Source organism: Phyllostomus discolor, chromosome 7 (genome assembly GCF_004126475.2).
Source record: "Phyllostomus discolor isolate MPI-MPIP mPhyDis1 chromosome 7, mPhyDis1.pri.v3, whole genome shotgun sequence".
Classification (NCBI taxonomy): Eukaryota; Metazoa; Chordata; class Mammalia; order Chiroptera; family Phyllostomidae; genus Phyllostomus; species Phyllostomus discolor.
In genome coordinates this window covers 33,243,294-33,255,007 of record NC_040909.2, presented here as the reverse complement: position 1 = coordinate 33,255,007, position 11,714 = coordinate 33,243,294, and the positions used below count along the sequence as shown (strand labels likewise).

Genomic DNA, 11,714 nt, shown 5'->3' with positions numbered 1-11,714 from the left:
AGAGCGCGTCCCACGCGGGGGTGGGGGCAGCAAGAAAACGCCACTCCCGGGACCTGAGCAGGAGCCTTGGCGAAGGGGCTGCAGTGGGGGCCGTGTTTCTCTCCTCGTCTAGGTAAAGTTCCAAAAATGGCGGTCAGCAACCCAGCTCCAGCTAGACGCGCAGGCGCCACCGTGGCCGTCTTTCCGCCCGCCTCAGGCAATCCCACGACCGTTTAAAACGCCTTCAACCAGCGGTATCAGCTTCTTGCGATTGGCTGAGCTGCGGTAGCACTCCGTGCAGGGGCGGGGTCGCCACGCAGAGGCTACGTTTCCCGCCCAGCTGGTGCGCGTGCGCGTAACCCACACTAGAACGCGTTTGCGCGCGTCCCCGTCGTGGACCCCAGCTCGCGCCTCAGCTCCCTCCCCTTTCCGGGTAGGCCCGTCCCGTCAGCGAGGCAGTATGCACCGCGGCCAGCAGAGGGCGGTCTGGACCCAAGTCTGCAGCGGCGCCATTGGCGTGTGGAAAATGCCACCAGATGGCGGGTTAGGATTGCAGCTCCGTTGAAGGCGCGGCCCCCGCTCCCGAACCCCCGGCGACCACCCCGTAACAACCCCCCCACATCGGGAATAACACACCGGAGACTTTTGGGGGGAAACTAGGTCGACGGCCGGCGGCGCCCGGATGGGCAGCTGAGGTGAGTACGGGCGGCGGCGATAGCGGCGGGGGGCGGGAAAGAGGGGGAATGCGGCGGCAGTAGCGCGGGGGCTGGAGACGCCGATCCAAAATGGAGGCCGGGAGAGAGCGAGAGAGCGCGAGCTGGGAGCGGGCGGGCGGGCCCGGCGCGGGCTCCGCGCGGGGGAGGGAGGCCGCGCGGGCCTGTGCGCGGTGCGGCGGTCACTGACCGTCCGGGCGCGCGGGGGCGGCGGCTGTGGGCGCGGCGGGCACCTCGGAGCCCTGGTCGCTCGTCACCCATCCCGCGGGCCCCGAAAATTGTGCCCCCGCCCGCTCGAGCACTACGGCGGCGGGCGCGGAAGCCTTTGTGGCGCGCTCGGGCCCGCCGCCAAGCCCGCCCTCCGCCCTCCCCCACGTCCGGACTTCGGGACTTGCCCGCGCCAGGAAGGGCCGGGACGAGGAGGGCTTGTGCGAATGCCCTCCGCCGCCCTGCCTTTTTGCGGTGTTTCAGCGGCAGCGTCGTCACATGACAGACAACGAGCTCGCCTCAGTGGAGGGGCCTGGGGGTCGCTCTGCTTGTTGGCCGGCTCAGGCTTTTTCTTGTTGGGGTGGGGCGGGGCTGGGAGCTGGCGACCATGGGAAAGGGGGCGTCGAAGCCTAGCTTCCCGCTATCTGCCTTCCCCGCCCCCGACGGAGGCCTTCTTGTGAAACGTGTCCAGCTCGGAGCACTGCCCTGCTATTTGCCAACCCTCGGGGCGATGAGACCAATAAAAGTTGTTTTACCTCTTTTCTCGGGGAGGGAGCAGGGTGAAGAGCTAGGAAATTGGAGTGCTTACAGTTGGACCTGGGCCTTGGCTGGGGTTCTGAACTGGGCACTGCTTGTATTCCGTAGGGCCTGAGAAATTTTCAGGTTTTAAGATTGTCACCTCACCCCTTTTCTCCACGTGTGAAATGTTGTCTGTTCTCTTCACATTGCAGAGAATCGTGCCCCGGCAGTATAAGTCATGGGGTGGTTTTGGGAGCTTATGGACTCAACCATGCTGTTTTGTGTTTCTGTTTGTATGTTACTATAGCCAATTATTTGCTGTTAAGACGGTACAGTTTATTCCTTTTCGTGGTTGTAACCACGAAGGACTGTATTTTGTATCATAGCAAATAAAGTTAGTGTTTGTTAAAGCAGTTGAATTGGCATCAAGAAAGTTGATTTGCAGCTTAAGTGAAATTTGAATGTAACTCCACCTTTTAGTTTTGTGTGTATGTTTTCAAGAAAAATTACAAATTCTGATGCTGAAGCACTTAGGGAAATATACGCAACAGTTAAAATAAAACAACTTGTTTATTTTATGATATATTGTGTCACTTTATCATTTTTATAATGTATAAAGAATTCAGATTCAAAAGCTTGTCCAAAGGATGGAATGTTGAAAGATCCGGAAAGGTTGTTTACTTGCTTGTGATTTTTGAGACTACTTATAACACAAAATGTTGGCTATCTAAAGTTCTAGTACACCCACAGGTGTTTTGCTACATTTTCAAAATGTATTTTACATTTATTCAAGTGGTATACCAGTGGTTATTTTTACAACCAACTACTTTTGAATGGAAATTTCTCTTTAGCTTTGTTGTTTTGACAAAATAAGGGATATTTAGATGTGAAATACGGAAAATTGTTACTAGGATTGCAACGTGTCCAGTTGCAGACAGTAATCTGTCTACAACTTTGAGGACAGTAATACAATTATTGTTTATTTGAATGGCCTTTTTTGTGGGGGTGCTTTAAGGGGCCTGTAGTGTAGGGGTGAGCACAGGACTGAAATTACTTTAAACATTCCCTAGGTTTTTGATCTTTGGGATGTCACTCTTGAGCTTTATTTTCCTCATGACTAAAATGAAGATAATAATACTGTGGTTGTTTACAAGATGTGTGTGAAAAAGCCTCTTTTAATTGCTAAAACTTTAAAATTTTATACAGATTTTTTAAAAGATTTTATTTATTTATTTTTAGAGAGGGAAGGGAGGGAGAAAGAGAGAGAAACACACACACACATCAATGTGTGGTTGCTGGGGGCCGTGGCCTGCAACCCAGGCATGTGCCCTGACTGGGAATCGAACCTGTGATGCTTTGGTTTGCAGCCCAGGCTCAATCCACTGAGCTACGCCAGCCAGGGCATTTTATACAGTTTTAATCTTATTTCCTTGATTGTGGATCTGTAGTGCTTTGAGAAAGTATAATACACTCTGGGGAAAAAGATAAAAGGTCCCCCCCTGCCCTTTATTTTCTTTGCTGCTTTGTCCTTTGTTGAGGGAGTGTATTAGTTTTTTTTAATGTGTAGCAAAGTACCATAAATTTAGCAGCTTAAACAACACCTCTTTATTATCTTACAGTTTCTGTATGTCAGACATCTGGATACTTTTTAAAACCAGGCTCTCAGGTCAGCATCTCACCAGGCTGAAATCAAGATGTGAGCTGTGGCTGCAATTCTCGTTTGAGGCTTAAGGTCTTCTTCCAAGCTCACTACTTGTTGGCAGAATTAATTTCCTTGTGGCTGTATGACTGAAGACGTTTTTGCCAGCTCTTGGTCAGGTAGCATTCTCAGTTCCTTACTACTTGTCCAAACAGGCAGTTACAACGTGGCTATTTGCTTTCCTCTAGGCAAGCTGGACCAGTCTCTGACTTCCTCTGTCTCACACCTCTAGACTCCCCTTTAAAACCTCTTTAAAAGCTTATCTGATTAGGTCAAGCCCATCCAGGATAATCTCCTTTTTTGTGAACTCAGCCAATTAGGAATTTTAAATATAAATGCAGAAATCTGTTTTGTATCTAACAGTCACAAGAGTTATATCCCAAGATCTCTCCCACACTCTAGGGGAGGGAGGGTATTAGACAGGGATGTGAGGCATGGAGGGTTCTTAGTATTTTGCCTGCCATGGGGAAAGAAGTATCTTCACATTTGCCTCTTTAGAACCTGGACAAATGAGGAGATCACATAGGCAGAACTGTAATTCCACTAGATAAGTTTACTTATACTTATTTTGTCTTTCTTCACACTTTTTCTTTTCCTGTATTTCCTGCTACCTCAGTTTAAGTGTCTCCCTCTGTAAAGCGTTTTATTGCATTTAAAGGAAACTAAAATTAAAGTTAAAACATTTAAAAAGAAGGAAGGCAATGGAAGATACTATTGCAATCTTATTATTCCTTCACACATGTTCTACCCATTGTAGAGAAGAGATTGAATCTCAGAGAAGTTAAAGAATAAGTCGTAGTCTTATTTAGAGACAGGTAGATCATACAGTCATTGCACCACACAGTTGCTGTGGTGTGATTGGTGCAGCAACTTGTGAGGAGGAAATTCTTATGGAAGTGAATAGTTATTTGAAAATGGCAAAGTAGAGATATTGGTAGAAAAAAGAAGATAACAGAAGTTTGGTCATGGTACGTACCATGGCTTAACAGTCTGTCAACATAGGAAACATCAAGACCTGTAGAGAATTTTTAAGAGTTTATTTGAGCCAAACTGACAGCAGTGCTGGGAAGCAAGATCTTGTGCTTCAGAGAATGACTTGCAATTTTTCTTAGACACTTGGAATTTAGGAGGGAACATAAGGAAGATTACATGAAGGTTGGATAAAGCAAGACCAAGCCTGGTGTTGAATTATAGGATACTTCTTACCAAGATTATGTGCTCTTCTGAGGGTAGTTATGCTTCCCAGGGATCTGGAAAAGAGGCATTTCAGTGGTGTGTTAATCATAGATATACCAAAACAACAGGGCTTGCTTAAGGCAAAGATATCCTTTTACTAGGCAAGTTACAGATCTGAGCCATGACTACCACCCTGACCTTCCCAGTTAGGAATCTATGATCAAATCACTCTGTGATGTTACTTTCAGTTAGATTTATTATAGAGCTCCCCTTTTGTCCACAACGTCGAGAAGCAAAATATTTCAAGAGGAGGCATTTAGGACAGTTTTATTTGGTTGGCCAAAAAGTGTGTTTGGCTTTTTTTTCCCATAAGATGGCTGTAGTAGCGCTTAGTTGTCTTGAATTTCATTCAAAAGAGTTTTGTTAGATTGTACTGTGACAGCTGTCATGTCAGTGAGCATTAAAAAACACATCAAAATTGGCGAATTTTTGTGTAGCCATTTTAATATTGAAGATGGAATAAAATATGCAACGTTTTTTGGCATAGTATGCTTTATTATTTTAAGAAAGGCAAAAATGCAACTGAGAAGCGAAAAAAGATTTTGCAGTGTATGGAGAAGGTACTGTGACTGGTTGAATGTGTCAAAAGTGGTTTGCAAAATTGGGTGCTGGAGATTTCTGACTGGACAATGCTTCATGGTTGGGTAAACCAGTTGAAGTCGATAGCGATCAAATCGAGGCATTAATTGAGAACAATCAATGTTGTACCATGTGGGAGATAGCTGACAAACTCAAAATATCCAAATCAATAAAGTTATTGGTGAAAATGAAAAATGTGTCTTTTGTTTTGTGGGAAAAAACATGGACTTTTTGGCCAACCCAATAGTAAAAGGTATCAAGCTTTAAAGAATAAAGTCAGGTGTTAAAACTGTTGGGGAGATACAGTTTAATTTCTTAATAGAGAGGTGATACAGCAGGGGCTTGGTAAATCTTTGTTAGTGGAATAAAAATATACTCGTAAATCTTTAGAATTTAGATGATTCTTGCTACTCTGATGTTCCTTGTGTAGGGAAAATTAGTCAAAGACCTAAACTGCCCTTGCATAAGCCTCAGAAAGAGATGATTCTTGAGGTGGGAATTAGAGTTGTGTCTACAGAGTAGGAGGTATCAGTTACCTGTCATTTTGGTAGTTAAAGAGGCTAGGATTCCAGCTTCCTGTCTTTCACCACTGACAGAAGCCTTGTCTAATTGAAAAATGTGGTTCTTTTTAAGTGAGCTTTAAGTAGGTCATAGTCCAGTTGGTTTTATAGAGTATTTCTCCATGTAATACATTCCTTCCTTATTGCTTTCCTCATGTTTTTTCCTTCTAATTCTATTCTTGCCAGTTAGTGTTTGAAGGACATCTCATGTTCTACTTGCTTTGTAAAAGACCTTCTTTTGTGCTGTAGGCCTAAATGATGCACCAGTTAGTGGCCCAAAGGTGTCTAAGGAGTTTTGTTGTAATTAAAAAACTATACTAATGGCTTTTTAACTTACTGGAAGCTCAGTTAAAAAAGCATTTTACGTTATGACTCAGTACAAACACACAATGAAAATAAGTTTCATGAAACAACATTTTATGGTGTGCACTCTGGTATTCTTTTTTTTTTTTTTTCCCAAATGAAGAATGTTGGTTGCAACTTGCCTAAGAGATAGCCATGATCCACAGTTGGAAAAGCACTGAATTATACTCTCATTGGTAATTAGGAGAGTGCAAAGTAAAACCATAAATCCTGATATCCAGTGTTGGTGAGCATGTGAAGAATATAAATTGATAGTCATTTTGCAAATGGATTTGTTTTATCTAGTAAATTGAAGTATAGGTACCTTAAATCTAGCAGTTACTCTTCTGTCTATATTCCTATAAGAGAAATTCTTGTATTTATATACCAGGATATAAATAAAAATGTTTATAATAGCCTTGTTTGCAGTAGCCAGTATTTAGAAACAAAGTGTCCATGAGTGGTAAAATGGATAAATAAATGGTAGTTTTAAAAAGTTAAAATGATCTTGATTCCTAAAATAATGTAGGATAACCTCACTTGGTCACAGTATATTATCCTTTTTATATTTAATCTTTTGCTGGGAATTTTGGGATATTTCTTCATGAGAGATACTGTATTGTAGTTTTCTTTGGTTATAATGTCTTTCAGGTTTCATCATTAGGATTATGATGGTTTCATACATTGAGAGGTGTTCTATCTATTTACTGAGTTTGTGCAATACTGACATTAATTCTTTCTGGAATGTTTGCTGGAATTCACCAGTGATACTATTTGGACTTGGAATTTTCTTTGTGAGGTTTTTTTGGTAACATTCAGTTTTTTTAGTAGACATAGGCTATTCAGATTTTGTTTCATTTTACGTTAGTTTTGGTAAGTTATTTCCTTGTTAGCCTCCTAATGTCTGTAGGATCTGTAGTGATATCTCCTCTTTAATTTTTGGTGGTACTAATGTGTTCTTTTTTTCCCTTTAACAGTGTAATTCACGTTTATCAATTTTTACATCTTTTCAAATAATAACATTGTCAGTTTTCTCCCTTCTTGTCCTCTATTTCATTTATTTTTGTTATCTATTAATTTTTTCTTATACGTACTTTGCTCTTTTTTTAGCTTCTTAAAGTGGAACCTAGGTCATAGAGTTTAGACATTCCTCTCCCTACCCCCCTCTCCCCTTCCCTCTCCTCTTCTCCCCCCTGCCATCTCCCCTCTCCTTGCCCTCTCCCCTGCCCTTCCCCCATTTGTATTACACAGTTTGCATAATATAGCTTTTTCTATCCTTTACTTAAAACTCTTTGTATTTAAGATGCAACTCTTTAAAATTGCATATAGTTGAGTTTTGCTTTTTTATCCTTTTGGCAATATTGAATTGGAATCTCTTTTAATTGTAATAAATGTTGATTATGTGCTAACACCTAGAAAATTCTGTGAAGGGTCTGAGATTATACCCCACTTACAGGCTAGCAAGTGTAAACTAATGGATGGTCTTTGGAGACAATTCAAGGCCAACAGGAATCCCTAATTTGTGGTGTGGTGAGGAAGGAAGCTTTATTCAGTGCAAAACAGCTCAATTGTGATACAGCACGGTTGTGAGGCAACCCTGGGGCCGGGCTTTACTCCATCTGGACAGCTGTGCTCTGCTCCTTGCTGATTTGCTTTGCACTATGCTGGTACATTCTGTGCTTTCACGTGCTCCCATCTGTGCCAGTTTGTTCTGGTCTGTAGTGGACTGCTTTGTTCTATTGTAGTGCAAAATATTAATTGTTTTAGCTTAGCCTGGAGATGCACTTTTTAGTTTTGATGGAGAAGTAAAGTGTGCACCCAGAGCCAGAGGGGAGTTGGTTTATATAGACAGAAGTCCCTGCCCCTGATCGCTGATTGGCCTGTCCTTATGCATATGAGGGCTCCAAAACACACTGTCCTGATTGGTCAGAATAGAGTGGCTCTGGTTGGTCCAAGCTGCACAACTCTGATTGGATGGGGTAAGTCTTAGTCCTATTCTTTGAAATAGTATTTTGGGAACTCTTATAAGGGCTGGATCAGATGGCAGTCACATAGTGAAGGTAGGCAGCTCAGTGCAGGCTTCTCCCTGAAGTGCAGTTTGCATGAGAGGCCTCCTGTAGAAATGGCTGCTAGGCTCTGTCTTTTTAAAAAAATTTGAGTCCAGTTAGTCACCTGGAGCCATTCTTAGTAGGCGTCATCTTAGGATTCACACAAGTTATCCTGTCACAGTTTTATTGGATGTTAGTAGGAGCCATGAGACTTTATGATCAGAGATGAAGAACAGTGTATTATTGCAGTAGTAGTCACCACCGAATCAGCATTTGTGTGAGATCTATGAGCCCCACTTTGCACAGGTTGTGTGATGATGTGACACCTACACATTAAGTGAGTGGACTGTGTTTTAAGAGAAGAATCCCAAGCTTGGGGAAACCTGAATCTTTATAATGGGTAGTAAGCATGCCTCCTCTTTTTTCTCTGAGAGTGATGCCTGATTATATCAGGTTATTATTTTTCCTGTCTCATTCAGAGCATTGAAAGATAGGCTTCTTCTATTCTCTAGGAGAGATAGTATGAAGTAGCAAATGTGCAAACATTTTTATGACAGTGAACAATATGAAAGTTAAAGAACATCTTAAGCTGTGTTCTACTTTAGTGTTAAATCCAACATTAACTTGGGAAGAAAGTGCCTTACTGTGTACCTTGTACTGCTAGGAACAATTTAAAAGTTTATGCTCACAGATGAAAGAAGCACTGTCATATGGTAAGTGGCTAAGAATGCCATTATCCATTGTGCAAGAGAGTTCCTGACATTCGAGTCACACTGCCTGCTTAAAATTCTAATTTACCCCCTCCCAGGTAGATATACTTGGGCAACTTTTTTAACCTCTCTAAGCCTGTTTTCTCATCTGTAATACGGGGATAATAAAAGCATGCCTCTGTTAGGGATTACTGTAGAGGTTAAAAAGGTAGCTTTTAAGTATTAGATTATATTACATTTTATATAAATTGAAAGGGCATTAATTTTAAATTTAAAATGTAAATAAAATTATAATCTAAATAAATGATGAAGTTACTTTCCAGAAGTCAAGAATTTTAATTGATACTGGTAATTGGTTTTTTATCTGCACATAGAACTGATAAAAACTTTATTAATGGGAATGGTCAGAGAATGTTCTGTTGTTAATTGAGAGTTGAGGATTTATGGCCTGTATTTTTTCTGCTTATTATTAAATATATTTCAAACAATCAGGCTCTTTTTCTTTCTTCAGAAAGTATCAAATTCTAGAAAGGCAGTGTAATGCTTTCTTTGTAATTGAGAAACTTTGATGGTTGTATCAGGATTATTATTTGATTTTTATTATTTATAATTGACTTGATTATTATTTGATTTTTTTGTGTATATAATTTTGCAAAGAGACAAGGAATGAATCTTTACCAAGAGCAAAACATATCTTGAACGTTACCTCTTTGAGTTAGTTACTAGGCAAAATAAGATGGTAGATGATTGCTTTTTCGCCCCTCATAAAAGTGGGATACAAAAAACAAAACCCTGGTTAACCTAAGAATTTTTTTTTCAGTTATGATTTAAAATTTTTTTTGTAAATGTAAAGGCAGCATGATGCAGGAGAGAGAAAACTAGGGCCAGAGACTTGAGTTTTAATTACAGCTTTAGTACTAACTACCTCTTTGTCTTTGAGTTATTGCCTTTTGGGGGCCTTTGTTTCTTCATGGTAAAATTAGTAACTTGGACCTTGTTTCAAAGATTCTTTTAAATTTTTTAGTACCTGTTGAAATAATTAGGAAATCAACTCTGAATACATAATGTAGAATGTTTGATTTGAAAGGCTTTAGTTTGGAAAAACCTAATTATGTTATCAGCAGGCTTCTTTGGCCTTCTTGTCTCCCAACTGGTTATTCAAATAATTCATGCTTTCCCCTAGCTGATAAGTGTACAGACCGATTACATTAATAATTAGATAGTATGCAGGGGTGTCCAACCTTTTGGCATCTCTGTGCCACACTGGAAGAAGAGTTGTCTTGGGCCACACATTAAATACATTGTGACATGCAATCACAAAAAAATCTCACAATGTTTTAAGTGAATTTATGATTTTATGTTGGGCTGCATTCCTAGCCATCCTGGGCTGCATGCAGCCTGTGGGCCACAATTTGGACACCCCTGGTAGTTTTTGGTGCCAGCTTTGTGTATGTGTTTACTTCATTTGATGAGAGATAGATTAACACATGTTTTCACATAGTTTTATTCAATGTGAGTTATTCAAACATTTATTGAACATCTACAATGAGCCATAAATGGGTGTAAAGACATTAAAGCACAGTTTTGTCTTTCTGATGTACAGAGAACGCAATTTATGATACAGAACTTAGGTGATACATTCTCTAAAAATCCTTTTCTGATTCACGCTTTTTCAAATCCAGGTTTGGTCTGAGTGTTCTTCCTTTCTGTTTTGGTTGTATGCTGTGCAAGGACTGCCATGACTGATTGTGAAATTGGTGCTCCACATAAAGGTGCTTGCCCAAGGGAGTTGGTGGAGACTGAAATCCAGATTTTAGTCTGCTTGACAGACCGTCTGTTTGCTTTTTTACCCTTTTCTTATTCACCTGCCCAAAGGAGGCCTTTTTCCCTAATTCTTAAAAAGAATTTGTGTATACTAGCAGATAACTACCCTGTGCATTAGTGTACATTAAGAACATTTTATAGTGTGTTGTTTTGTATCTAAGTTTTATACTAGGTAACAAATACCTTGGTGGTTTGTTGAAGTGAGTAAATGCTTCCTGAAATTGAATTCTATGTAATTTTGCAAGAGAAGTGTAAGCTAGCTAGGCAAGAGTGTGATAATGGAGATGGGAATGACATTTCAGGTAATTGCAAAGGGACAGGCTTGTGATCTAATGTTGCCCATTGGTTTCTCAAACTGTGGTCTTTGCACCAGCAGTGTCAGCATTACCTGAAAATTTCTTAGAATTCAAGTCTTTGTACCTAAGATTAGCAATTTGTGTTTCAGGAGGTTCTTCAGGTGATTCTGATGCAGGCTGAAGTTGGAGAGCCACTACTATAGCCCACTTCTTGAGGAAGCATTAACTGAGTGTGTTCAGAGCACAGAGTGCCTATGAGGAGTGATTAAAATATAGAGCTGTAAGCAGTGACCAGAGTGTCTAGTGTGCCAAACTAGATTTTGAACTTTGTCCTTAGGTCCATGGCTGCACATTAGAATCATCTGGGAGCTTTAAAAATACACCAGTGATTGGGATCTACTCCAGATAACTGATATCAAATCTCTGAGTTTCTGATGCACAGTGAAGGTCATGAACTATATAATTGACCAAACTTGGTTACTAATGATTGTGTACACATTTATTGAGAATGCATCAAATACTATGTCAGGTATCATGATAATAATTAAATAACACAATAATTTTATGTAGGTATTATTCCCATTTCACAAATGAGAGATTAAGTACCTACCTAGGAAGTGGTGGGTTTGAGTACAGGTTTTTGTGACTGAAGTGTGTAGTCTTTTAAGCAGTCTTTTTTTTAAACCTAGGGTTCATGAACTTAGATGGAAAAACAATCATATGTTTATTTCACTACCTGCTAAGTGAGATTTAGCATTTAGTTTGATTTTTGAATATAGGCAATGAATCACAGTTGTGTAAGAAATACCTTTGACTTTGTTACCAATAGAAATCAGAAGTCCTTTCATATTATAGATGTTGTAGACCTTATTTACTGCATTAAAGAAGTATATATATATAACTGTATCATAACTTTGCTTTGTTAATATGTTGATAATTGTATTTGAATGTAATTTATTTTCTAATCATGGTACCATGTGCTGAGGAAGAGAGGTTAGTGGG

At 40.6% G+C, this 11,714-nt stretch overlaps 1 protein-coding gene across 2 annotated transcripts in view; it reads left to right on the top strand.

Annotated features, from left to right (window-relative positions):
- Positions 1-412: 412 nt before the first annotated feature.
- The window catches only part of STAG1 (stromal antigen 1), a 381,447-nt gene continuing 370,145 nt past the window's right edge, over positions 413-11,714 (top strand). Inside the window, exon 1 of one of the 2 annotated variants that reach the window (XM_028518410.2) lies at positions 413-674. The gene's annotated coding sequence lies outside the window, so the exon portion shown is untranslated. The remainder of the gene's footprint in view (positions 675-11,714) is intronic. The other variant, XM_028518412.2, reaches the window with a different exon arrangement.